The following is a 27,700-nucleotide window of genomic DNA, read 5'->3' as shown; positions in this document are numbered from 1 at the left end:
TCCTTCCACACCCAGATCCTTTTTGAGAATCCCTTGTCCCTAGCTCACAAATTTTATCCTGGGCTTTTTTACCTGCTTTCTCTCAGTTTGGTCTTTAGCACCTCTGTGGCTCAATCCATTATTTATTCTAAAGGTTAGGACCAATGCCTTTAAACTGACAGCAGAAACCAAGTAGGAATCAGCAGAGGGAATGAAGCACAGGCCTGAAGAGCTCATGACTGCCTAAGCCAGGGAAGCAATGAGCAAAATGCAGTTTAGTCAATCACTTCTTCAAAAAGGAGCCTACTGTATGTGGGAAACATAAATACACTTAAGTCCATAAGGTTGTTTCTAGGTACTCTAAAAGCTTTCTCTAATACAATTACTATTACATTGTTCAGGTCTGCCATTCAGCTTTAGTACAGACTGAAGTGCTTCAGATTTCTATTGCTTTCTAATCCTTCTCTGATCTAGCAACAGCTATCTGGAAGTTTTTGTAATCCATCTCCCATGACTTGTAGTACTGTAACTTAGAGCAATATGTATTTTTAACATGGTAGACCACATCAAATTTATTAAATTTGCAAAACCAACTGATTTTATAAGGTTGCTCTAATATATTTTATAAGGTTGCTTTGATATAATGTAACGTGCTGCAGTGAACAGATGAACTATAGTGGGCACTAAAGCCTATCCACGCATTTTCAATTAATTTTAATTGAGGATGTATAGCTACATCCTCTGAACTGTTTTGAAATCCCAAATATAATTTAACATCCCCATGGTTCCTTAACATTTGAAAAGGCTTGACATTCTGTTGCATTCACAACATCTATGAATGGGAACCTGTCAGGCAAATCATAAAAACTAAAAAGGAGCTATCCTATTCAATAATAGAAGTCTTTTGTTCCCAGACCTTTCAGAACTACTCAAGATAAATATGGGATTGCTTCTGTTTAGAGCTGACTTTTCCATCTTAAGCTTTCCCATCCTTTTTCCTGCCGTTACAGCAATAGAAATCATAAGTAGTTTATTTTCCTCTGACTAGAATGACAGGAAAGGTTTTTTGCTTTTTCATATTAGAGGAAGTGACCTTTTCAGATAATTTGGAAACTAGGTCTGATGTAATGTTATCTGATCATGTTTTATTTGTTTAAAATAGTTTGATGCAAGTTGTTTTTTCTCTTTCATACCTTCCCCATCAACATTTGTTGTTAGAGGACATTGTAACATCATCTCAACTTTATGAACATCCATACCACAATTGAACATGTCCTTAGCTTGAGTCAGCTGGCATGGGCCATCCACAGGTTTTTAATTGCTGTGTAGATGTACCCTAAGAGTGTAAGATCTAAGGTGCATAACAGATTTCAGGAGTAGCGTTTAGGCCTAGTCACTCCTCGGAATTCTCATGTGAAGTCCATGGCAGCAGTTTACAAAAACAAACCCTAAGGAGCCATGTGGCCATCTTTTATTGCTGTTCCTACAGCGGAGAGACTAGGATTCCCTGCTCTTTCATCTATCTTTTTCTTCCCTCTTAAGTAGCACTATAGAAATTCCTTCTTTGGAAGGTTCTAAAAACCTACCCTGAATAAACAGGTAAGGTTAGCAGTAAGGCTGTAAAAGAACTGCCTTGCTTCAGGTAGAATGTACATTAACCATGTTGCTGGGTAGTCAGTGTTTTAATCTGAGGCACTAAGTGGGGGATGGTGGGGGACAGACATAATTTGTTGTCACAGGACAGAGAAAAGTACTTAATTGAAAAAAGTAATGTAACTTTTCAGCTGAGAAATGGTTTGAACTTCAATTAGAGTATGCTTCCATGTCAAAGTTGATGTCCTTTTCCCACACACCCCCAATCCCCCCATCCTCATTACTGAGACTTTTATGGCCCTCCACTTGCTGTTGTGCATTGAATAATAAAGTTGGAAGTGCTCATCTCCTCCTGATTTCCTTCTGTTTTGCCTTTGCCCCTGGAATGAGTCATTAGCTGAGTTTCCCCAGTCATTTCCTTTTTCCAGGCATTTAACAAGTTAAATCAGTATATATGCAATTTCCCAGCTCTACTCTTTTGGCTGGTAGGGGCATCTGACTCTCATTGCTGTATTGGTCTTCGGAAGAGTAGGAGTGATCCAAACTCTGCATTTTCTAACTTTCTCCAGCCAGCAGCTCAGACTCAGCATTGTTTGGGACTAACATGTCTTCCTTCTAAAGGGTGGCATGTTTGCACTGAGGTACTACTTTTGGACACCTGGTGCTCTTCTGAAGTGTGGTTTGGTCTCTTTAATCTTTTCACCATTGTATGATATCTGCCTCATAGAAGGAGTTCCAAGGTACTGCAGAGGAGGGAGGTTAAATGTAATCATGGACTTCACAAAAAATAATTTTTTGTGGGGAGAAGGGGAAGTATTATGAGTGGAACAACTCATGTAAACTACCAGTTAGGATTCCCTAATTTAAAATAGTCCGAACTGTGTTCAGATTAATGTACCTCACTGATTTGTGAAGGGATTTAAATTACATGTTATTTGCAGAAGCTCATTAGAAGGAGTCTTCACAAGATTGGGCAGAGGAACTGCATATCAGTGTTTACAGTGGAAATCATTTTCTATAAACCTTTGTTAGTTTACACTCTACTTCGGAATCTAACTTACAGGCAATCCATATTTAAATGTCTAAATTGTGTGTGGCACACACAACAGGAAATTAGGATAGCTCGTTTTGAACAAAAGTTTGAATCTCAAAACTTCCAGACTAAACTAAATAAAGATTTTGCTATAATGTCGATTATGCCTCTGCCGGGTTACATCCCTGGTGTTGCAGGTTTTAGGATTTTGAGTCTCACAATATTTGGGGTCTTTCTGATAGCCCCAGTTGCTGTAGTCATGTGAATAAATCAGAATCTCTGCTTTCAGTTAAGAAAAATTCTGGACCTCATGATTGCAGAGAGAAGCTGGAAAACACGGATCCTAAAGGCTCAAATACTAGAAGGCACATAAAAAGTTGTCTTTTAAAAGTGTTATGACTCTTTTTAGGGACTGACTTGTGATTTTTTTTTTTTTTTTTTTTTTTTTTTTTTTGGGGGGGGGGGTATGCTTGGTGTTGGCAACACTGCTTTGCGTACTTATCAGTAATTACAGCTTTTTGATGTGCCATTTGGTAAGGTGGAAGCTGAAATTAGATAACTTGATCTGAAATTTACATAGACCCTCAGTTTGTGCTACATTGGTGGGTGGAGTGGGGAGTGTTGGCTGATTTTTCTGTTGCTGGTAGACAGCCCATAGGACTAAATTGTTGATGAGCATGTATCTTTCCCAACAGGCTGTATAAGTGCACTCTAGGTATTATGTAAAATGCAAATCTCTCTCCTTTTGCATAGTCTGGTGTTATTGACAAAACTGTTAAGATCAGATGAAACCTTCTCTCTAAATTAGGCTGCTCGTGGAGTCCCTCTGTTAGGTCTACTCATCCCAGATCATCTTACCTGATGGTGTAACAAGTCATCTGCCTCAATGAGTCAGAAAAAAAAAAAAACACTCCGCTTTCCTAGCAAGTTGAATACCTGCTATACAGGATGGAAAGTCCCTGGCAAACACTGCCAAGCTATAACAAGGGCTTTCTTTATCTTGTACTTTGAAGATACAGAAATGAGCTCTGTTTATCTTAGTCATATGAGCAGCACAACAAGAAAGGAAAGCAAATAGAATGTTCAAATAAGGCAAATATCAACAATCTATTCACATAATCTTTTGGTTACTCAGTTCTGTGAATATACTTCCCAGCATTGCTAGGAGAGTAACAAATCCTTTCTCATTATAAAAGAAGAAAAATAAATACAGATGTTCAGTTCTAATATCCTAACTAAATTCAATATAATAAAACATATTTGCCAACAGAAAACTAAAAAGAAATGCATAGCTATTGTTGAAATTGTCTTCCTTATTCACATCTATAATTACATAATAGGTTTTTTTTTTTAATTGTGTCTTTTTTGTTGGTCTGTTATATCCTAACTGTGTAGTTCATAATATGTAGTAAAGCCTATTTTACCCTTACTTCATGTCTTCTGGTTTTGTGCCTCCTTAAAAGTAACTTGCCATGATACACACCAGCCTGTCTTTTCTCATTCAAACTGTATTCAAAACATGGGAAAAAGTGTATGAAGAAAAAATGGCTGTCTAGTATGCTACCTTACCCAACCATTGTTTGTGCAACAGCATCGACAAATGCTCTAAGCCCAGCTGTATCCATATTGTGCATCAGGTTGCTGCTGAAGATCCAATAAAAGGAATGTTACAATATTATATGTGGTTCACCCCCAACCAGTAGAAGTTGTTTCTTGAGTCCATGGTTCAAAGTGTCGTTCTTCACACCACCCCCCCCCCCAGTGAGTTTGCATGGCTCTTTGGGTAGGTAAATTATGGAATAGTTTTTTTTCCTTGGTGAATAGTCATCTACAGTTTGAGTAGATAGTGACCAAGACACTTATTGCAGCGTAGTTTAGTGTTCAGAGCAGAAGATTTCGGATTTCCTGGGATCTGTTCCACTGATAGCTCTTTCACTGATTCACTCTCAGATAAGCTTGATTCATCTACCTCAGTTTTCTGTTTATCTGTCATGCATGGATATTGAGGGCTGAACTGTATGTGTGAAATGACAGCTTTCATTAGAGGAAACAATCAATTGCAGAGTACTGTCTGGGTGGGTGGCCTGCTCAGCCCACTAGATTGCCAGTCACAGAGGGGAGAAACGGAATGGACATGGAAACTGAACTACTGGTAAATTTACCCTTTGGAACACGATCCACAGAGAACAATTGAGATTCACTCGCGAAACATAGTATGAGTTTGCATTGTTGGTGATCCAGCTATTCTATGGATTAAAAAGACTACTTCTGTTGAAGTGCTATGAAACAATGTCTTATAAGCACTTAGTTTAGTATCAGCTGCTGTAGATATTTAGCGTATGGATGGCTTTTCCATCTTGTTGTACAAATTTTATTTAAAACTGTGGAATTAAGAATCTTTAAATTGCCTCTTGCATAGCAAGGTCAGTGCCACATATCTATTTCAATATTGCCATTCACTTCCAAACTTTCATGGGAGAAAAGCAAGCCAACCAGAATACTTGTGTTATTCCAAAAATATGCTGTTCACTTCTTGAAGGATAGGGTCAATGTAGTGTGTTCAGCTTATAGAAAATCATTGATGACATTGATATTTGGATTCTTCTTGAACCAGGTTCTTGTGAATACTACTCTGTCCAAAAAAAATTGCTCTCACAAAATAGCTGCTGGTATTCTTATTACTGTGAATTGGTCTTCTGCAAGCTGCATTTCTATGCTTCAAAATAAAACAGTTCAGATGGCAGGAATTTGAGTAACGAAGAACAGTTTCTAACATAAATCCTAGACTTCCATGATGCAAACTCAATAGGAGTCTACCCTCTCATTGAGAAAAGGTTTTACCTTGCAGTCTTACTAACCCCCTAACTTAATCCTACCGATCAAGTCATCCTTTTGTCAAACCTGTAAAGTTCAAGAAAAGATTGAAGCTTTGGGAGAGTATTTTGGTTCATAAATACCAGCCCCAATAAAGGTTTAGTAAAATATCTATTATTGCCACTTCAGCCTAGTGAAGGGTTTCTCACAGAAAGCATTAGTGCATTGCCATCCAGAATGAATATCAGATGCTGAAAGACTTTTGCTACTGCTTTGGCTCCAGGAGGCTCACTCTGTCCACCTTCCTATAATAGATATGAACATTCCTTCTTTAATAGGTCACTGATAATACTTCTCAGTAGCTTTGTTTGAAAATCCAAAATATAACTGTTACAGTATGTCTACATTTAATAGGGTAAGTATCTTAAATGCAGAAAAATAGCATTAGTAACTTTATTGTTTAGAAGCAGGGTTTTTTTAAATTTTGGGCTTCTGACTATCCTTTAGGAAACCGAGGGTCTGATGCTTGTTATGTGGATCTCTGGTGGGGAAAACAATTTTCTGTCTTTAAATATCAAAACAGAATTTTTGTGCTACATGTATGCATGACTCATAATAAACTGAAAATGTTTGTTTGATGGGTCTCCATCAAAAGTGGTCTAGGAGTGAAATGTTTTTGAAATATTTGATGTTTTGGGCACTTAATATATTTCAGTGGAAAAAATAATTGATCTTCAGGCATACTTTTTAGAACCTCACTAAGTCTCTCATACTGGAGATGACTAGCAGTATCCCAAGAGGATAAAATTATCCCAAAACTTTCTTCAGTTTGTTAATGGAATTTTAAGGGGTTCCCTCAAAAGCCCTGTCAGCATATTTCTGTCACAACTTAAGGTGCATAATATATGTTTGAAAATTTTATGAAGCGTATACCTTTCAAACTTTCTTGAAAGACAATAATAAATCTCTCCTCCTCTCAGCATCATCCATTGTGACCTTACTACTCCACCGACTTATTAGCTGCTGGCTTGATCTTATTTTCAAGCAAAATTGCTCTCTTGGGTTCCTTCTATCTCATTTAACATCACTGACCTTAGCCCAGGGGTAGGCAACATATGGCACGCGTGCAAAAGGCGGCACACAAACTGATTTTCAGTGGCACTCACACTGCCTGGGTCCTGGCCACCGGTCCGGGAGGCTCTGCATCTTAATTTAATTTTAAATGAAGTGTCTTACACATTTTAAAAACCTAATTTACTTTACATACAACAATAGTTTAGTTCTAAATTATATTCTTAAAGACCTTCTACAAACATTAAAATGTATTACTGGCATGTGAAACTCTAAATTAGAGTGAATAAATGAAGACTCGGCACATCATTTCTGAAAGTCTAGTATCAGATGGCTAGCCATGTTAGTCTGGATCTGTAAAAAGCAACAGAGGGTCCTGTGGCCAGACCACCCACGAAAGCTTATGCTCCAATACATCTGTTAGCCTTAAAGGTGCCACAGGACCCTCTGTCACTTTTGAAAGGTTGCTGACCCCCGCCTTAGCCTGATTTCTTTCACTCTCAGCCCCCTCTTCATAGACTTCTCATCAGTCAGTTGTCCACTACTCCTTTTTCTTCCACCTTTTGACTCTGTCTCCTATTGTAAAGTTTGTCCTGTTAACCTACAGAGCTGGCTTATGTCCAAATCTGATTTCTGTTTCTGCTTCTGTTTGCTGCCGAACATCTCTTGGGTAATCCCATGACTATGCTGACTTACTCCATTACAGGTTGGTTCTCTCCACCTTCAAAACTTCTGTCACCCATCAAAGCATACCATTTCTTTCTCGTTGAATCCCTCGTGCCATAATCTTATTTGCAGCCTTTGATTCCTAATGCTCTTGCTGCCTCCTTTCACTGGGCAGGATCTTGTGATTTCATAGCAAAGACGAGCATTCTTCCTTTAACACGTGCTCCTTTCTTACCACCCAACCGTATGGTCTCCTACATTCTCTGGCAAATTGCAAATTTACTGTCATTATCAAAATGTGGACATGCCCATATGACACCCTAAATAACTGGCATATGTACAAAACAGACTAGATTGACCTTTCTTGGTAGGTGCTTTGACAGTTTTGAAAATGTCTGTTACCTTATGAATTTCATTTTATTTTGTATCACTTGTGATCGTAACCTGCATTCATTAGGGACTCCATTTTGTACCTGATCATACTTCGTTCTGTGAGAGCCAGTTTGATCTGCTATATGTATAGCCTGTTTGTGCTATATAACAGCAAAGCTGGAGAAGCAGAGGGCATTTCTCATCTTGTGAAACGCTAATGCAGGACTCATCCAGATTGCTCTCTCCAAGAACAACTCACTTGCTTGAAGCTGATGTGCTTTATCACCCCCTATGAAACAAGGGTATTGTGCATGTAAAGTCAGCATGACTGGGGCTTGACCAAGACATTATCTTTAAGCAGGAGGGGTTCTAGTTGCAAAGATCCATGTAGCTAGCATGAAGGGTGGGCAAGAGAGGCTTTGTTTTTCCTCCAGGCAAATCAAGATTTTAAAATCCAGGTTGGATGTGGTTCTTAAAGATGCTCTAGTTCAAATGGGAATTGGTTCAGAGAAGTCATATGGCCTGTGTTATACAGGTGGTCAGACAAAATCCATGTGGTGGGTGTTGGCTTTGTGTGTGTGTGCGCGCGCGTGTGCAAAGCCTTTGTTCCTTGCTCTAACTGTCACATGGTCATGGAAGAGTTAAGCTTTAAACTAAAGCAAACACAGCCAAAAGAGACCCTGGGAGAGAGTGCATAAGCAACTGAGGCAGGTTGGGAGATTTAATGTTAGTCGGGGGGGTGAGGAAAAACAGGAGGGGCTGTGGGACTTGGGTGAGGTGGCCTCTCATGCATCTCCAGAACACTGGACATGCTGCACAGAGGAAGCCATTTTTAAGAACGTGCTGCTGTGCACTCACTGGCGTGACTCCACCCAGACTCAGTGGGCGTGAAAGCATGGGAGCAGAGTCTGAGTCCATTACACCAAACTGGTGACCATCCACAAGGAAGGACACAGCTGAGGCTTTAACAAGTGTGTGTGTGGTACCATTCGAGAAGGTTGTCTTGATTTTAGTCAGCTAAAGACTTAAATTAGCCTGGTCATGCAAAGATAGGCGCAACTGAAAGACAGATCTCCCATCTTTTTAATGCTAAGATCATACAGTAAACATCAGAACATTTCTTTATATTTTAATTTCTTTTCAAATATCCTGTTCCCCTTCTCAGATGGAGTGATTTGTATTAATTTAAATCTACTAGCCCAGTTTTCATGGTTGATCAGGTATGGCTGTACATCTGTTTGTCTAATGATTCTCTGTTTCCTTGGCAGTAAATAAGATGACCAGATTAAGACTTCGTTCTCTTAATTTAAGCCATTTTGTTTTATTTGCTTCTCTGAATACTTTAGCTAAAGACTTGCTGTAGCTTTTTCAGTTATGAACGTAATTGTTATATCTAAGTCTGGGTTAAGATAAGCACATGACTTGTAGAAAGTGAAGAACTGGACACAGCATTTGGCATGCCCTATGTGATAGTTGCTTGTTAGGAATTAAGTGTATGAAATCAGCGAGAGGCCTCCTTGAAACATTACAAGGTGAGTATTTTCAAAAATAGTTAACTATCAAGCCTGTCACAATAAGTGAACAAATGTATTCAGCCAGTAAACACTGCCAGAAAAAAAGCTCTCACGTCATGCCGGTTCATTATGGAATAGAAATAATTGCTCATGAAACTTCAGACAACTAACTAAATTACAAATTATTAAAAAAAGGTTCACTATGCTTGACCTTCAGTCAAATTGCAAAAGCTGAGGAGCAAAGTAATGCCAAGATGGTGTCAGAATGTTGAAAGTAAAATTCTAATTTTAATCTAAAAAAAATTAGTTTGTTTTAATTTGCCATCTTAAAATAACTTACAAATGGGGTTCATGGTCATTGCACAAGGGAAAAAGTAGAGACTCTGCTGTCTTGTTTCTGAATGTTCAGCCTTGAGGAAGGAAATGTTATTACTTTGTTTTCAGTACAAATGCTGCAAATATCTTCAAACTTGTGATCTGGTCTCCTGTGAAATAACCATGATTAGTTATTGTGTAAAAGGATTGATACACTAATTACAAAAATTGCTCAGAAGTCTCTTTGTCATTGTGACAACCTCCTATGTTGAAATTGTAGTGAAGAGACATTTGGATGAGGAAGGAGAGAGTTCACTGCATCTCCTGCTCTCTGGGCTCACACTAATGGCCCTAAGAATTCCAATCACTTCTTATATTTAACCAACTCTGCTTAAAACGTGCTATTTTAGTAGGAATAGATTTTTTTTTTGAGCCAAATGGAAGAGGATGCTTAATATTCAGCTGTGTTCATAGTGTTTGAATTTGGTGTTCAAAGCAGCTCCTGGTTGGAATTAGTATGTCATGAAAGGTTTTTACAAGTGGTTAGCAGCAAAAGTCATCCTCAAACATCATGGGGAGTTTACTTCTCTTCTGCAAGGGTAGACTATTAAGTAGATATTTTCCATTACTCTGAGGGATAATAGTTGAACAGTATACTGAATGTCCCAGCTGCAGAAAAAATAAACAGTTGAAAGATAGATTTGTAACTACTTGCCAGAATTCTTCCACATATGTGAAGAACCTGACAATAGGTCAGTTTTTTTTATATTTTATGAGAGCGGTGTTATACCAATAAAAACTAGCAGTATCTTATTAAAGGGGACAAGATAAAGATGCCGCATTTATTATAACAATTTGATTTATGACCAATAACTAATATCTTAATCCTTACACACACTCTCTCTCTCTTTTATATTTATATTTATATTTATATTTATAAAAAATATGCAGCTGCTGCATAGTTACCAGTCCTGCTTGAGTTTGCAGCTTGGGTTCGTAGCTTGTGGCGGCTAACTGGCCAGGAAAGCCGGGCACAAGGACGAGCTGGGTCTCAGTTGCACATGCACCGATACCCTTCCATGTTGGCAGCAGAATGTTACCCTTCTCCAAAGTTTTCCATCTCACCCATCCTTTTTGTAGGCTTTAGTTTGAATCCAGAGTCTATAGGTCTTGCTGTGTCACGATGCCTCCAGGTTTGGTGATTGATCACCTGTCAATTGCAGACATGACTTTCAGACTCCAACTGGGCTTTAATCTTCCTTTTATTGTACCTTTTCTTTTTAGGGTGGATTCTTCTTACTTTGTTAGGGCTCTTGTCTGCATCTTCAGCCGTTGGTGTTTGAACTCTATTTAATCAGGACTGGGGCTGGAGGTTGATTCCATCATCCATACATACCTCATTCACACATCTAAACTAATAAGATTACAGCAGGGTTTGCAAAAATGAAGGTTGCAGCAAGCCCTTACAAAATGGAGTAAGCATTTTTAAAATGGGGTTTGAATTACAATATGGCAAACAGTGAACAGAAGTTACAATATAGACAAGTGTAATAAATGGTGAACAGAAGTTACAATACTGAAACAGTGCAAGTCTCAGTGATTTAAGCAGGAATTGGATTGATAGTGAAACTTACAAAGGCAACTGACTGAACAGCTATGGCTCTTAACAAGCATCTTAATTGTTAATTAGTCAGTTATTGGGGTAACCGGTTTTATGAATGAATATTGTTTCATTCATAAAACTTTACTTAGGAAGTTACATTAATAAAGTGAACAATTAAAAACAATTTCATTCATCAGTTCTACAGAGGCTGTGTAACTGGCTCAGAGTCTGAAGCATAGGTGACAATATGAAGAATTTGTATTCTTGGAAAAGCAAAAACAAAACCCAGAGCAAATGATAAATATCCAATAAATAGCATTTGAACATTATGTGAAACTTTTCAGTATAATAACAGTTGGCATACCAGGAGTTTCACAGCTTACCCTTGGACCTACACAATCTTCTCCAAGTAAACTGTGCCACTAGTGAAGCATCTCTAAAGCTGTACTTAAGAATCAAAGGGCACTTGATTTTGGGAATTTATCTCCAGAGTGCACCTGGTCTCTCTGAGTCTCCATATTATAAGTAGCAACAATACCTATAGCTCTAATAGAATTACTCCACTGTGATCCACTAGAGAAGAGGGTGGAAAGAGGCCAACTAGAAAAGACAGGGATTTCAGCTCTCACCCACATGTTTAGTCATTGTCCTGTTAACATATGTAGTATAGAAAAACAACCTCTTACAGCAGCATGAGTCTTCTAAACGCTTTTGTTCTTGGAAGCTGTAGCTATCTGTGAAGGAAAGAGAAGAAGGAACCTCCTGCTCTTCGAAGTCTTCTTCAGAGACCCTTAAAAGAAAATGGCGTCCACAACTTCAGAAAGTGCCAGTGGCTATATCACAAATACATATTTATGAAAACTAATTAATTCATGTTATGCCCTCCAACTTGTTAGGTAATAACTAGAAGAGGCCTGTAACCCTTCATAAATGTTACAAGCTCGTTGTATTAGTCTCTGCAAAGTGTACTCCAGTTCTTTTTGATATGTGCTGTCCCAGGTGACGAAAAGAATATTTACTACAAACACCCACAAATCCCCAGTGATGTGTATGGAAGGTAAGACTTGAATTTCTGCTCTTCAATTGATCTTCTGCTAAATTCAGCAGGCCTTTTTCTTTAGGTCCAGTTGAAATGGACTAGTGGTTTTAAAACTTTTTTTTTCTGGCGACCCAGTTGAAGAAAATTGTTGATGCCTGGAACCCAAAGGAGTTGGGATTGAGGGGTGTGGCTACAAATTTGTTTTTGTTTGTAAGCAGTTTGTTGAGAGTACTCCATTCTGAAAAATAATATCACAAGAATGTAGTATCTTGCCTCTAGTAGTGACCATTTCAGAGAGAGGTGAACGTTCCTCTCTATCCCTGTTGTGACAAGATGGCCGATGTATCCCTGGCCCTCCTGTATCACACTGTTTAGTGCAAGTAATCAAATTGGTAATGATATTTATTGCTCAGGTGATATAGTATATGCTCCGAATAATGAGACTTGATTACTCTTCTCTGAGCTTACGGATTTATAAATGTTAATGATGAAAGCTAGATAATTTTGACCAAGTACAGCTGGTTAGATACATAGGTTGCTGACCTTTCCTTTTTTAGTCACTAAATTTAGTGGCCAGAAACTTCACTGAATTATCATTGGTCTGTCTTCTGGGACAGAACCAAAAGGGGTTCTGTCACAGGGGAAGCGCCCCCAGTCCCCTTTTGGGGCTGGGTGAGGGTTATTATTTTCCCACGGCTGAGTCTGTGTGATCACCCGTTGCCTCGGGATAGGATGGCCAAGGGGCAAAAGTCAAATACGACTCCCCTCTCTCAGGGCTGAGTGGCCCAATACCCAGAGTCATTATACCTGCCCCCTTCAGCAGGGCTGTGCGACTTAAGGGCCCCAGTCAATGCAGGTGCGTGGCCTAGTGACCAGAGTCAGTATAGTTGCCTTCTTCAGCAGGGCTGTGTGGCCTAAGGGCCTGACTCAATATGGTTGCCCTCTTCAGCAGTGCTGTGTGACCTAGGGGCTGGTCAGGGGAGTGGGCCACCATCTAGGGGGTGTGGGGTGGTCAGGCCCTACCACTGCTTTACTGGGTCCCAGCTCAGGGCCTTGGCAGTGGCAAGTGCATTTGCCACTGGGTCAGCGGGGGATCCATCTGAAACACACTGACACCACCCGGCACACTGAATAATTCCCCCTGAGCTACTTCCTACCCTGGCCCTGGGTAGTGGTCATGGCATCTCTGAAGTCTTTGTGCTTCTCCACTTGTGCAGCTTTCAGCAGCTTCATCTCTCCTTGGGCATCCACAGGAGCTTGGGCATTTGCCTGTGTCTTGATGTCTCTGGCTTCTGCCATCTGGGGCCTCAGCAGTTTCCAGGCTGACTGCCAAGGAGGGAGGATGCACGTTGGGCGCTCCAGCCTGGGATGAGCTGAGCTGCTCCCTTTTGTGCCTCCAGCCAGAGCATGCCCAGCAGAGCCAAAGGAGCGTGGTCTCTTTGGCCCAAAGGGTGAGGTTAACCCTTGCAGTACGATTGCAGGGCAAGCGTGCCCTGTCACAGGCTCTTATTTTTCCCCCTGTATTCCTGATACTTTTTAGTCAAAGTCCTACAGTAAAAAGCTTTGATCTAGTTTTTTGGGTATGGAAGTATCATAACTAGAAAGGGAAGGGTAAAAACCCTCCCGTATTCAATATTATTAAAATCCCTCCTGGACAGAGGCACCATATGACAGGGAGAGAGAAAATGGTTGAGACTTATAAATCTCAACCAATAATCCTAGGATTTTTTCAGTTTCTTACATGTAAATCCTGCTGTGTCAGTAACTATTTTGGCTGCCTTTCTCTGGACCCTATCACTACTGTTGTAATTTGTGCAGGATGAACGTGATTGAAATCCTTATTTAAAAAAATCCAACAACCTCAAGATAGTAAATCCTCTCCTTTCAGACTTGTTTATCAATGAAGTGATTTCAATTCTTGCTGTAAGATTAAAAGGGGTGCTGTTAAATTAAATATTTTTTTTTATTGGGTGTGATTTTTATTCCAGGTTATTGGCTTTAGTTAAAAAATAAAATCAGATAGGCATCAAATTACTTTCCTTAGGGTCTCAAATGACTGCTCAGAATTTGTTAATGAATGATAAAATACTACATTGAAATTGGGATGTATTTCCTATGGAATATAATGTTTTAGGAAAAATCCATCTTGGGCTAAGAATTTGATAGTGAACTCCTGCATTATGATAAAGAACAAGTTAATCATGGATGCTATAGGAGTAATGGAAGCTGTTATATTAACATTTGAAAATACGACTTAACATTATGTATTTTGGCATTATTGGTCAAGCAACTCAATTTCACTCAGGGCTGCAAAACTAACAAAAAACAAACACAAAATCCTCAAACCCTGGGCTTTACATGTTTAATAGATTATTTTGAGAGCTCGTGGTCTGCTATTTTTTATTAAAGGGGTGCTCAGCACCAGTAGTTTCCACTGAAGTTAATATACCCTAACTCCAATGTACAGAGAATATTTTAAAGTCAGAAGCAGTTGTGAGTGTGTTTTTGCACCTCTAAAAATCTGGCCATAAAACTTTACAAAGTCGTCATGCAAGAGCTTATGTTCTAAAGGTTCACGGTCACACTGCCTATACTGATTGCATTTAAAAAATGAACAAACTTGACCAGGATACAAAATGTCAGGATTAACTTTACTGGCCTACATTTTCAAAAGTGACTACTGATATTTTGGGTTTCCAATACAGACATCTTAAAAGGAGGCTTAATTTCAGAGCATGGGTGCTCAAACACCTTATAGGTGCCTGATTTTCCAGGAATCTCAGATTGGACACCCAAAATAAGTGGTTGCCTTTGGAAGATCTAGAACACTGTATTTTTGTGCTTTCTAAGTCTGACTTACTTACCATGGTCCCTAATCACTAGATTCTATGCATTCATTGTACAATTGAGAAGAGAGAGAAAACTAAGAAAACACATTAGACATGTGGCATGTGAGATGTGCACATTACATCTCTTACTCAATTGGCAAAAGGATAGACATCAGGGGTAGGCAACCTATGGCATGTGTGCCGAATGCGGCACACAAGCGGATTTTCAGTGGCACTCACGCTGCTGGGGTCCTGGCCACCGGTCTGGAGGTCTCTGCATTTTAATGTAACTGTAAATGAAGCTTCTTAAACATTTTAAAAACCTTATTTATTTTACATACAACAATAGTTTAGTTTTATATTATAGACTTGTAGAAAGAGACCTTACAAAAACGTTAAAATGTATTACTGGCACACGAAATCTTAAATTGGAGTGAATAAATGAAGACTCGGCACACCACTTCCGAATGGTCGCCAACCCCTGATAGAGATGCTTGGCATAGCAAAGTTTGAAAACCTATGGTCCTAGCAATCCACTTATTGGATTTAGAAGCATGTTGAAGATGTTGCTGCTAATACCAGAGTTGAATGGTTGCTAACTTCCACTCTTTACTGTAAAGGACTGATGCACTTTACTTGATCTCTAAATGCCAGATTTTAAAATAAAAATGCAAATTATGATGTATGTAAATGAAAGCATAAAATCATGACAAACTTATTAACTATGGTAGCAATACTAGGTGCGTAGAATAACTTTAAGCTAGTATCAAATTTATTCAGTAAATACAAAAAGGGAGTGTTGTCTTTTAAATTTGACAAAATCCAGGAATTTGTCTGTTTGTAACTCAGATTATTGTAGAGGAATGTGACAGTGGTATAAGTAAAGGAAGAAATAACAGTTCTCCTTTTATGAATGCTTAAAAAGGTCTGTCAAGGAAGGCTAAAAACTGCACAATTTGTCTGAGAATTGGAAGAGGCTCCTTTAGACCTATTCTTGCCTCGTAATTATATAATGCTACATTTCATTGGGGAAAAAACAACTTGTGCTATGCCTGGGGCTCCATGGTCTTCATATAGATTTGTCACATTTAATAAAAAAAAAAAATTGCGCAATTTCCCAAGCTTGGAAAGCCAAGCTCTCAAAAGTTAGGAAATGTCAAAATTAAGGTTCTCATGCAACTATATACCCTCATGTATGTTTGCATGTTGCTGATCATACTATTCTCCCCCACCCCCCATATGAATGTTCAGCTGGTTGTGAGCAGAGGATCTTCAGATTCACAGCGCACACTTTTCCACTTGAGCTAAATGATTAACTGGTAACAGAAATGTAGACTATTATCCTCTGTATCAGTCCCTAGAAGGGGACATTAAATACATGTTGCCAATGAATTGTGGAATGTTTTGGTATTGGGATTCCTGGTCTCTATTCCATAGATTCCAACACTAGAAGGGACAATTGTGATCTAGTCTGTCTTCCTGTATAACACAGGCCATGGAACTCCCCCAAAATAATTTCTTTTGAACTGGAGTATATCTATTCTAGGCTTTGGGAGCAGAATGTTTTCCAATGGTTACAGAAGATAGCAAAAGTTCATAGCCTTTTGGAATGAAAGAGCCACACAGATTTGGCACAAACTTGGTTCTGATCTTTTAGAGGCCTGAGTCTTTTCCCAATTCTGCCTAAAATTATCTTATGAGCAACCTCGGATACCTTTTTTATTTTTATATATAAAAAATATTTACTCTTTTTTATAACTGCTTTTCTTTAGAGTTAGGGATATGAACACTTGGCCTATAATTAGGGCCCTACCAAATTCTCGGCCATGAAATACACATCACAGACCATGAAATCTGGTCTCCCCCTCTGTGAAAACTAGTCTTTTGTGTGCTTTTAGCCTATACTATACAGATTTCATGGGGGAGACCAGTGTTTCTCAAATTGGGGTACTGACCCAAAAGGGAGTTGCAGGGGGCTCACAAAGTTATTTTAGGGAGGTCGAGGTATTGCCACCCTTACTTCTGCGCTGCCTTCAGAGCTGGGCAGCTGGAGGGTGGCAGCTGCTGACTGCAGGCAACAGCACAGAAGTAAGGTTGGCAATGCCATACCATGCCATTCTTTCTTCTGTGCTGTTGCTGTCAAAGCTGGGCTCCCAGCCTGCAGCCACCGCTGCTCTTCAGCTGCCCAGCTCTGAAGGCCATGCTGCCACCAGCAGCAGTGTAGAAGGAAAGATAGCAGTACCGCAACCTCCCCTTCAATACCTTTGCGATCTGCCCACAACTCCTTTTTGGGTCAGGACCCCTACAATTAAAACACTGTGAAATTTCAAATTTAAATAGCTGAAATCATGAAATCCAATGACCGTGAAATTGACCAAAATGGACCATGAATTTGATAGGGCCCCATCTATAATATATCTGTGCAGTTTGCCACCCTTAACACTAGTCATTCATTGGAAGAGGTGTGACCGAAACCATAGTCTCTTGGCTCACAGACCAGAGTACCTTCTCATGTGCCAAAAGGGGTTTGTGTATATCTCTTACCCAGTGAAGATATGGAGCGGTATGGCTGCCCAATGTGTGTCTCATATGAGAACACTCGGGAGGCCTGCATTACAATAATATTTGACTACTTCAATTGGCCAAATGAAAGTGAAACATTCTTGATTCAACCTGTTAAATTTAAAGGCCGAAGTACATAGGATACAGCATGACTCGGCACATGGATCTGAAATTCCTATAATTCTTTTGTATATTGGTTCTACAAAGGATGATGCAGCAGCCTTAAAAAGGACAGGCTTGGGTAATTCAGGCTCAAAATGTAGGTCTTGTTAAATCTTTACAAATCTTTACTTTTAAAAAGAAGTCTGTAAACATTTCTATTTGAATCGCAAACAGTGGATTGTGCTAGTATACAAGAACACAGAAGTGAAATTTTAACTAGGCAGGCAAAGTAAGTGTAACTGTAAATTTAGCAAAAATGGTGGAAATTACACTTCCTAAATCGTTTGATTTAATAATCCATGATGCTAAAGGCTGGCAAGGTCACTTTTACATTTGTAACCGTTAGTTCCTTTAAGTCACATTTTCTTGTTTCTCCCCCCCCCCCCATTCTACTTTTATGGTATTTGATTTCTGTTCTTTTTCATCTACTGTGGGAATCTATTTTTGTTCTGAAAGTGCTTGAAGGTAACTTCCGCAATATCTGCAGAGAAATCCAACTCCAAAGTCTGCTATTTCTCACTTCATCATATTTTTTAATCTACAACAGGAAGAAGCTGCTGAATTGCACACATTAAAGACAAACTTTAATGGGTCTGTATGATCACAGTGGTTCCTTCTGGCTTTATAATTTGAATTCCCAACTAAATCGTATTGTATTGCAAAGTCAGTATGCTGCTAACATGTAGTGTCCTCTATTTTTTTTTTTTAATCCCATAGTTAATATGCATTCATAGATTAAATCAGGTAAATTTAGATTTCTAAGCCTTTCTGTGTGTTTTTAACTTGCATTACCTTTCCATCCTAAATAACTTCAGTTACAGCAAGCTGTGCATGATGATGTTAGTTGTTGGCTGCATGTGTGTGTTCAACTCTGGCCAGATAGCCAGCTCAGCAGACCTTGATTGAATTGTCCAGAAAGACCATCGACTCGGTTCAGTGGTGAAAGTGCTTGGTCAGGTTTATTGACGACAAAGCATTGCACTTGCACCTGTGAGACTCTAGGAGGCATGCTCGTGATAATGGACTCAGCTCAGTGAACTGTGGGATCTTCTGCTTCCCCCCCTAGGCTGGACAAAGACACTCACTCTGCGACTCCTGTTTTATACACTATTACAAACAAATTACAAATGCCCCCTCTGACTTGATTAGTTACCACCCTTTACATTGTGCCTGTTGGTTTGATCAAAATATCTCTGTCACCCTAACCTTATCTTTAGGAGGAATCAGTGTGTCCCTGTATTATCATCAGGAAGTGTATCATCAGGAGGGACGGCTCAGTGGTTTGAGCATTGGCTTTGCTAAACCCAGGGTTGTGAGTTCAATCCTTGAGGGGGCCACTTAGGGATCGGGGGCAAAATCAGTACTTGGTCCTGCTAGTGAAGGCAGGGTCTGGATTCAATGACCTTTCAAGGTCCCTTCCAGTTCTAGGAGGTAGGATATCTCCATTAATTTAATTTAAGAATAACGTTGTATGGAGGTGTTTTGGTACCACCCTTCTAAGAATGTGTTTACGTGAATGCTTAGTACCTAGGAGTGCTTGTGTTTTTACAGTGCCAGCTCTGTTCTTGCCAAGTCCATATACTGACTCTTGCTATCTTTGCTTTATATCAGCAGGGGCCTGACTTTAGTTTGGGCCTTAGGCCTTGTACCAGGCCCCATGCTTCAGCTCTCTTTCTACTACACATGATAAAGAGAAATTGGGAACATCTTTATTGGTAAACTGAAATTTTGGCAACAGTTATACACTGTCTGAATTAATGCAGTGATGTCCTTCTGAGGGCTGGCCTACACTGCAGCTGTAAGTTAACCTAAATTTTATGCTACTTTAGTAGTGATTGCTTTGTGAAAAGTGTTCACCCATAGGTGATAAGTCTTTTATCATTTTCAGGTGTGAGTTCATTTGAGAGTGTAAGTACTCGTCTGATTTCACCCACACAGTTACTATTGGGCCATTTAATGCACTGGCTGAAGTATGCCAGATGTTGAATAGGCATGGGTATGACTCCTGGATCTTGAAAGGTGTGTTGTGGGGGTGTTGATCTTTGTAGCAGGGGAGATATGTCTACTGGTTTTGCATCTGTTCTGGCAGATGTTTTGACACTGTGTCCTAATTGGAAACATTGTCTACTGGTTCATTAAAAGCTATTGAATTGTTTTCTCGGTGTCCTTTCTCTCAGACATTTTTTCATTTTGGTGAATTGAATCTGATACTAGTACTACTACAGGCATCTATTCTCAGGCTTAAAATAGTAAAAGTGCTGCCTCTTTCCTTTTATGCTTTTGCTCTACATTCTACAGCAATGTCAGTCAAAGGAGAAGGGGGAAAAAAGCGTTCATTTTAAAAGAATAGGATTGGTTTTGTTTTGGTAAATGTTACATGCAAAGGAAATTAAAATCTGTATTTAGTATCTCTTCTTAGAACTGCTAATTCCACTCTGGCATTAGAAATGGAAAGAACCTATTCTTGCACCTATCCATCCTGTCTGTGGAAATACCATTGTTAACTTAACTTCCTTTGTTTGAGGAATTTGGCTGGAACAACTATATTTTCTTCTGTTCGGCTTGTCCCCTCGCTTGCATTAGCTTCTCATCAGTGCTTGTATTACTTACAGACAGCTCACAAACCTATCAAGATAAGAAACCAAAGGAAATATTAATTGGTCTTCATCCATCAAAATACAGATCATTTTCTTGCCTTGAGATATTGACAGGAACATTTTAACTTCTCACGCTAATCATTCTCTAGGTGAAAATGCATTAACTAGGTAGAGAAATAAATTTTCTGATTTATTTTAGTAATACTACAAAAGAGTTGGGGAAAGAAATTTCAAAGTGCTGCTGGAGTCAAATGAAGGCTCCTCTTTTGAATGAAAATTGTGTCACCTACTTACCATAGATAACATAGGTAGCAACAATTTGTGGTAAATGTTCTGTCACATCATTAGAATTTTCCCAGTTTCAAAGTCTTATTTAAAAATAATGAAGAGTGGGTGGAAAAAGTATGTGACTCTAAATCAGGACATAATTGCAGTGTTTCAGGGTGGAGTTCCAGGGGCAGAGGGGGTGGGGGTGGGACTTTTTTGAACATTTGTTTTCCATTAAAGGAAAGCACATCAAGGTAATCACTTTTTTCCAAACAGACTGTGTGAAATATAACTTGTATACGCAGTACTAGCATTACAAAATATTAATATCTACTGTAGGTTCCACTCAGTGCCTGCCTAAGCATTTGGTGCAGACCAGGTGTTAGCATTCTTCCATTACAATGTTTAATTCTTTCCACAAGATGAGAGAGAATGACACTGTAAACCTGTACTGGTTTAAGATCACCAAGCAAGAAAGTTACTGCAGTCCATGATTATAATCAAAGGAACACATAGTCCTGCAGATATGTAGCTTTCTAGAAAATCCTTCCTATGCCTAGAAACCCGCCACCCCCCAGAGATAAGATTTTACTAAACCTGCATTTTCAAGGTAAAAACAAAGAATTAGCCCCATCTGCAGTTTCATCTGCATGTTGCTTCAAAAAATTACCGGCTTCATCCAATTTGGAAAATGCAAGGGGATGCCCCCAGAATTTATACAGTAAGGATTAGGAATGTCCTGTGAAATAGAGGGTGACTACTTTTCTTGAATTTGAGTAAAATTAACTTCACCCAGTTTTCAGCCCATTTGAAAGGGATCTTCTCATGCCAACTTGAATTGATGTTTCAAGTGATAGGGTATCTCAGACTTTCCAAGAATTTCATTGGTACCAAGGTATACTGCATGTACTATGTTCCCTTGTGTGTTGAACTTACAAATCTGATAACTAAATTTGCCATGATGGGTTGCTTTATAAACTCTTGATGGTCATTGCTAAAAATTCCATTATTCTTTAGATATTCAGATTATGGGCCACATTTTATTAGAGAAATAAGGTAGGTTTACTGATAGGTCAATGCTAGCATCACTGACTGCATTTTAAAAATTGAGTAGGGAGGTAATACCATTCCCTGGTACCACTCTGGGTATTGATAAAAATTAAAGATGGTAGATATGAAGTAACTAAAGTACATATGTTAATGTTTTCTAAGTATCTATTAATGGATTCTTGTCAACAGTTACATTTATACATTTTTCATGATCTCCTAATTTTAATGCTGCTTATCTTAGGTTTTTTTATAGTGCTGCCCTTTACTGTAGTGCCTGAGCACCTTCCATAGAAAATCAATAGCAATAGTCAAGTCCCTAGTGGATTTCATGTAGTCTCTGGTACTTCATCCTTTTCACGTCAGAATTCTGTTTGGGATAGTCCTTTTTTGGCAGGGGAGGGACAAGGAAGAAAGGCAGGGTTAGAAGGGTCTTCGGAATAAAAGGGGCATATGAACTCAGTGTCACTAAGGGCAGTAATTACTGCAGTGGCTGATATCCACATTACCCTCCTTCTGTCCGTGGTCTGCGTCCTTACCAGAAGCGCTTTCACCAAATGAAGAGGGGCAGTGTGGGGGCTGACAGCTGTGGCTTTCAGCTTCGTGCAGCTCCCCACTGGGAGCCCAGTTGCCCTCTGGGCTTCTCACCTTCCTGCTCCCAGCTGCCCAGGGCTTCTTGTCTGTGGAGGGAGATCTGTGCCAGAATCTAGTAGGCTGCCATGCCTGGCTCCGACCCAGCCTGGAGAAGCTGGGAACAGTGATTAGAGGGGAAGTCTGGCTTCACCCCTGTAGCCCTTGACTGAAGCATATGCAGTCAGTCCAGTGTTACATAGGAGCTGAGAGGCTCAGGCATGCTTAGTGAGGCTATATCTTCAGCAATTTTAGCTGTTAAGCTTTAACAAGTCTCTACTGAGCATGTGCAAACTTGTGACTTGGGCAGATTTTCACAGGTTTGGCAAATGGATCATCCCTTACATAAAGGTAAAACTTGAAATCCTTGCTCCAAAGAATGTTGGCAGTGCTATATATTTTTTTTAAAGAACAGCTCACTAGAACTTTAACACTTACATGTATTTTTTTTCTCTAGCCTGTGTTCTTGGAAATGGCTGAACTATTTTGGCTGAGTTTTTTGCCAAACCAGTTCTGCCTGAGCCAAATAAGCTGGCATGGAAAAATTCAGCCTGAATCGTTAGTTTGTCAAACTTATAAGCAGCTGAAAACAGGGTCTTACAATGGGAGATGTGGGGCAACCTTAATAGGTGGTGCTACCAGCTCCATCTACAATATGCTTTGTATTACCCAGAATGCTGACAGTATTTATTGACTCTGTTCTGGTTTGGTTTACTCCCCACTGTTCCATTTCTAGTATAGATTTACTTCTGATATTTGAGCTTTCCTCCCAACCACCCTTCTTTTAAAAGCTACTTTTGGCAACTCCTAATTCCTTGTCATTTTTTAGGTTGATAAATCACACCGTAAACATTATAGAAACTAAATTTAACTAGTCAAAGATACTTTACCTAAAAGTACAGATTTTATTTCTGCATTTGGTTATGATATCTTGGGTTTCCAGATATTCACAGTTTGGGTTTTTAATATTGCTTTATGTTAGATACAATTTTCCAAAATTTGCTCACTCAGAATATAATCTTGTACTGAAGTATCCCATGAACTTGTTAATTATGTTGACCTCAGGTAGTTTGTGGTTACCAGCCATCTCTATTATTCATGTTATAGTTCTTATCTTTAAGTAGTAGTTTCAGGAAGACTTCTCCTGTGGTTGTATTCTTTACTTTCTGGATATAAAATTGCCTCTTTCATAATGTAGAAAACCCATTGATCCACTTTTAGCTGCATATTTTACCAAGTAGCTGTCTGAGTTTGAGCTCTTTGAGAGTTTGTACAGAAACTTTTCATTACATCTTATTTCAGTCTTGGAGAAGAGGGTATGGGGTCTGTTGCAGTTCCCCTTTATTTATCATTTTTTTTTCTTTGTGTTCAGCCTCAAGTTTTAGCACCCATCATATTAACATATATTAACTACAAAATTATCACACCAAGTGCAATGCAGTCCAGTACCTTTGAGATCCTTTGATGGGAGGCTCTGGAATTTCTAATACTAATGAATTAAACCTTACAAGCTTACAAGCCTTACACTCTTGTCCAGTAAATCATAATTGATGTGGCCCTCAGAGTAGTCTTGAGAAGAAAAATCAGTTAATCAGTTGAACATTAATCTGTTACCAGTTGTATGAATCTATTCCTGTAAAAAGCTAAGCTTGTGGATGAAATCAGCAAACTTTTCTGCAACATACATTTGCTGAGAGCACTTGGGAAATGCAGTATTGACAATTCTCACTATTTTATCATAATCTCTGAAAGTTTAGTATTTTTTTTTTTTTTTTTTTTTTCTTAGTGCCAACTCCTGTAGCAGGTTAATTACATGAGGCTGCTTTTATTTTAAGGAAAGTTGGTTTGTTTCTTGTCCTTGAGCTTTTTGAGAAGCTTGAAAATGTAAACTCTAAAGGCTTAAGAACCAGAATGCCAATAAGAATGCAAAACTTAATTTTTTTTAATCCAACTCTTGAATGCATATGGTATCAGTACTGAAACTGACACATCTTAAGTGACTCGAGGATGTTTAACAGAAGCTACTAAAATTAGACACTTTAAAACCAGCAGGTCCAGATAAATTGCATCCAACAGTTTAAAAGAGCTGGCTGAGAAGCTCAGTGGACTGTTAGTTGTGGGGGTTTTGTTGTTGTTTTTAATTTCCAATAACTTTTAGAACACTGGAAAAATTCCAGAAGACTAGAAGGAAGGTAATCTGGCGCCATTATTTAAAAAGGGTAAATGGGATAATCATAGGGCTGTCAGCTTGACATCCATGATAATGGAATGGCTGATATGGGCCTTGATTAATCAAAAATTAAAAGTGGCATTAGTTCTATTATCCAATCAACATAGACTTACGGAAAATAGATGTTGTCAAACTAACTTGATATCTTTCTTTGGATGAGATGACAAGTTTGATTAAGGTCATTGTGTTGATGTAATATACATAGACCTCTGTAAGGCATTTGACTTGGTACTGCAGGATGTTTAGATTAAAAACTATAATACAAAATCAATGTGACATGTTAAATGGATTAAAAACTGATTAACAGATCAGATCTCAGAGTGATTGTAAACAGGGAATCATCAAACGGGTGTATTTCTAGTGGTGTCCCAGATGGATATGTTCTTGGCCCAATGCTATTTAATGACATATAAGAAAACCTATAATATCATTTCTGATAACATTTGCAGATGATACAAAGCTTGGGGGAGTGGTGGCTGAAGGGCGGGAGAGGATGTCTTCTTCTGTTTACTCTTTGTGTGCAGGCTTACCTATCAAGATTGATATTGAACAGTTTATTTGTACTGGTAAGTTACTAGACTTTGCCTTTATCTCTCCTGTTCTCCAAGATTGAAATAAAGTGATCCTGAACGTTTCTGTACAAAAAACAGACATTTGCTTGCTAAAATATGCAGCTAAAAATGGATCAGTGGGCTTTCTAAGTTGCAAAAGAGACTTTTTTTTTTTTTTTTTTAATTCAGAAAATAAAGAATACAACTACAGGAGAAGTCATCCTGAACCTACTTCTTACAAGATAACAACAAAAACATGAATAATAGAGACGGCTGGCAACCACACATTGCCTGAGGTCAATGTAATCAGGAAGAAGTTCATGGAATATATCAGTGCAAGATTATATTTCAAGTCAGCAAATTTTGGAAAGTGGAATCTAGCAAACTACGTGCAGTAGAACACCGTATTTAACTCCCAAACTGTGAAGAGCTGAAAACTCAAGGTATCCTAATCAATTGTAGAAATAATGTATTAGGATCTGGCCTTCATATTTAAATCTAACTGTCTTAAAGCAGACTTCATTTTCTCTATCTCCTCATTAACAAAGCAGTAGAACTCCTTTTGAACTCAGACCATGCTCTATGAAGTCTCACAAGTTCCCTTTTGTTTGTTCTTAAATCTGCAAAAACCATGAGAAAATTTAATGTGTCACTATTCAAAAGTTATTCTGGGCCCTAATTAAACTTATACTGCAGAGGTAGAGCTGGGGTGATGCGCCTTTCCTGTGAATTAGACACTTTCATTTGAGAAGGGGTTTGGATTGGCAGGAAAGCCCATGCACTTGCCAAAAAAAACTGCATAAGACAGCTCCCAGAAATAGGTTTGGAGGCTGAGACCTTTGGTCTTGCCTTTTAAGTGGACTTGGTAGTCCTGGCATGCTTTAAGTCGTACATCCAAAGGGGGGAAGGCCTTCAATAGGTTTGGATGATATTGGTGCTGCATTGTTCCTCCTTCAAGTAGCCTGTCCTGGTAGAAATGTAGAAGATCTTGCTTAAAGTAAAAGTTTAATAAAGTAGCAGCCACTTAACCAAAAGATCATAGTGTTTTTCTGCACTTGTTGGTTACCTGCCATTTTCCAAGGACTGAGTGAATTATCTAGACCATGCAGGGCTGGATTAACCTTTTATGAGCCCCGGTGCCAAACATATTTGTGGGCCCCCATGTAGTCATTGTAGGGCCCCCATGTAGTCCGAGTGTGGGTCTGGTGTGGCAGTGCCATTGGTGCTATAGTATACCTGGTACTGAATCTCAGACATTTTTCATTTTGATCAGATACCTCTGCATGACTATATGCATTGCCATACACAGCTCCCCCGGTTTTTCTCATTGAGCTGTACGCCCACTGGGTTTATCAGTGTCCACAGTGAGCAGAACTTTCATAGTGATTAGGGGAAACTCTCCACAGATTTATCTCCTTCCTCATTCAGACCTTCTTTAGCCATGTCTCCAGTACCACCCTATGTCACCGTCACTGTATGTGGTTCTGGTCTCAGCTAATAAAGTTCCACAGCCAGCATATACCTGATCAGTTCTGACAAATGCCTTCCTCAGAATCCATCCTCCCATTTTAGCAAGCCACTTGCAAACACCATTTCCCCAAAGAGAGGACTTAGCCACTGGAAACCTGAAATCACCAGCCTTTCTTCCTCTGCTCCCAGCTACATGCTAGTCTATTACTTGGTCACCTCCACCTCTCCCCATGGCTGTTTCCCTTCTCCCCTGCAAGCCTGACCTGCTTCCTCTTTCCCTGCTTCCCTTGACATTCCTTTCCTACGGGTGACCTCTGTTCCTTGAAGTTAACTCCAGTTCCTTTATCTGCTCCTATCTTAGTTGCCCCCAGTAGTCACAGAGCCACCTGCAGCTTCTCTGGCTACAGCCATGGGAGCAATTGCCAGAGGCCAGCCTTAGCCTTATTACCTTTTTTATGTTAGAAAACTGTGAATGAATGATTCATTTCTTACTCGATAATTAACTTGTGATTTGTGTCAAACTCCCTTTGGATAGAAATTCAGAGTCAATGCACAAAAACAGCACTTAATTATTTAATTAAGCTTATTGTTCCCATATTTATTCAGCACATCAAAAATGTATCAATCATGTTTTCCATTTATTAAACAAAGGAAGTATTATTATCTACACTTAGTGAATTGAACTGGTTGTTTGTGCTCACCATGCCTGTCAAGGCATTAGAACTAGTAAATCTCATCTTCTCATACCTAATTTTTATTAATAGATTGGAAGAGGAAAACAACCAGAGGTGAAAGTAAGCCAGTCTTGCCAGTACGCTATACCGGACTGGCTTCCTCAGGCTGGCGATTTAAAGGGCCTAGGGCTCCCGGCAGCGGCTGGAGCCCTGGGCCCTTTAAATTGCAACCAGAGCCCCTGGGTAGCTGTAGCTACTAGTCTAAGGAGGGTTCTGCTTGAACCTTGCAACGGTGGCCCTATGGACTCTAAATCCTCAGTGCTGGCCCTAGGCAGCTGCAAACTCTGCAGTTAGGCACTTCCCTCCTCTAGGCCATGGCTTTAAGTACCTGAGATGCCCATCACCTGCAGCAGAGGCCACCAATTCCTATGCATCCCTCAGCTAGCACAGAGTCTAGCAGAAACTGCAGAATGATTTTGGAGGCTGGAGTTCCAGGGGGTTCCCATTCCTGAGCAGCAGCTCTGCAACAAACTAACATGGCCCCACTCCACTGTGGAACCAGGACCCTATGAAGACAGTGGAGTTACCCTGTGTATAACCAGTTCTGTCCAAAGCCTGTTGAAGTGAGTGGAAGTCTTTCTATTGTCTTTAATGGGCTGTGTATAGAAGCAAAAGATCCCATT

General features: G+C 39.4%; 1 protein-coding gene across 1 annotated transcript in view; it reads left to right on the top strand.

The window, feature by feature from the left end:
* The window catches only part of OSBPL8 (oxysterol binding protein like 8), a 180,380-nt gene that overhangs the window by 19,427 nt on the left and 133,253 nt on the right, over positions 1–27,700 (top strand). The window contains exon 2 of the mRNA XM_034762429.1: positions 25,063–25,316. The gene's annotated coding sequence lies outside the window, so the exon portion shown is untranslated. The remainder of the gene's footprint in view (positions 1–25,062; positions 25,317–27,700) is intronic.

Source organism: Trachemys scripta, chromosome 1 (assembly GCF_013100865.1).
Source record: "Trachemys scripta elegans isolate TJP31775 chromosome 1, CAS_Tse_1.0, whole genome shotgun sequence".
NCBI lineage: Eukaryota > Metazoa > Chordata > Testudines > Emydidae > Trachemys > Trachemys scripta.
The sequence above is the reverse complement of the archived record's forward strand: the minus strand, read 5'-3'. Positions and strand labels throughout refer to the sequence as shown.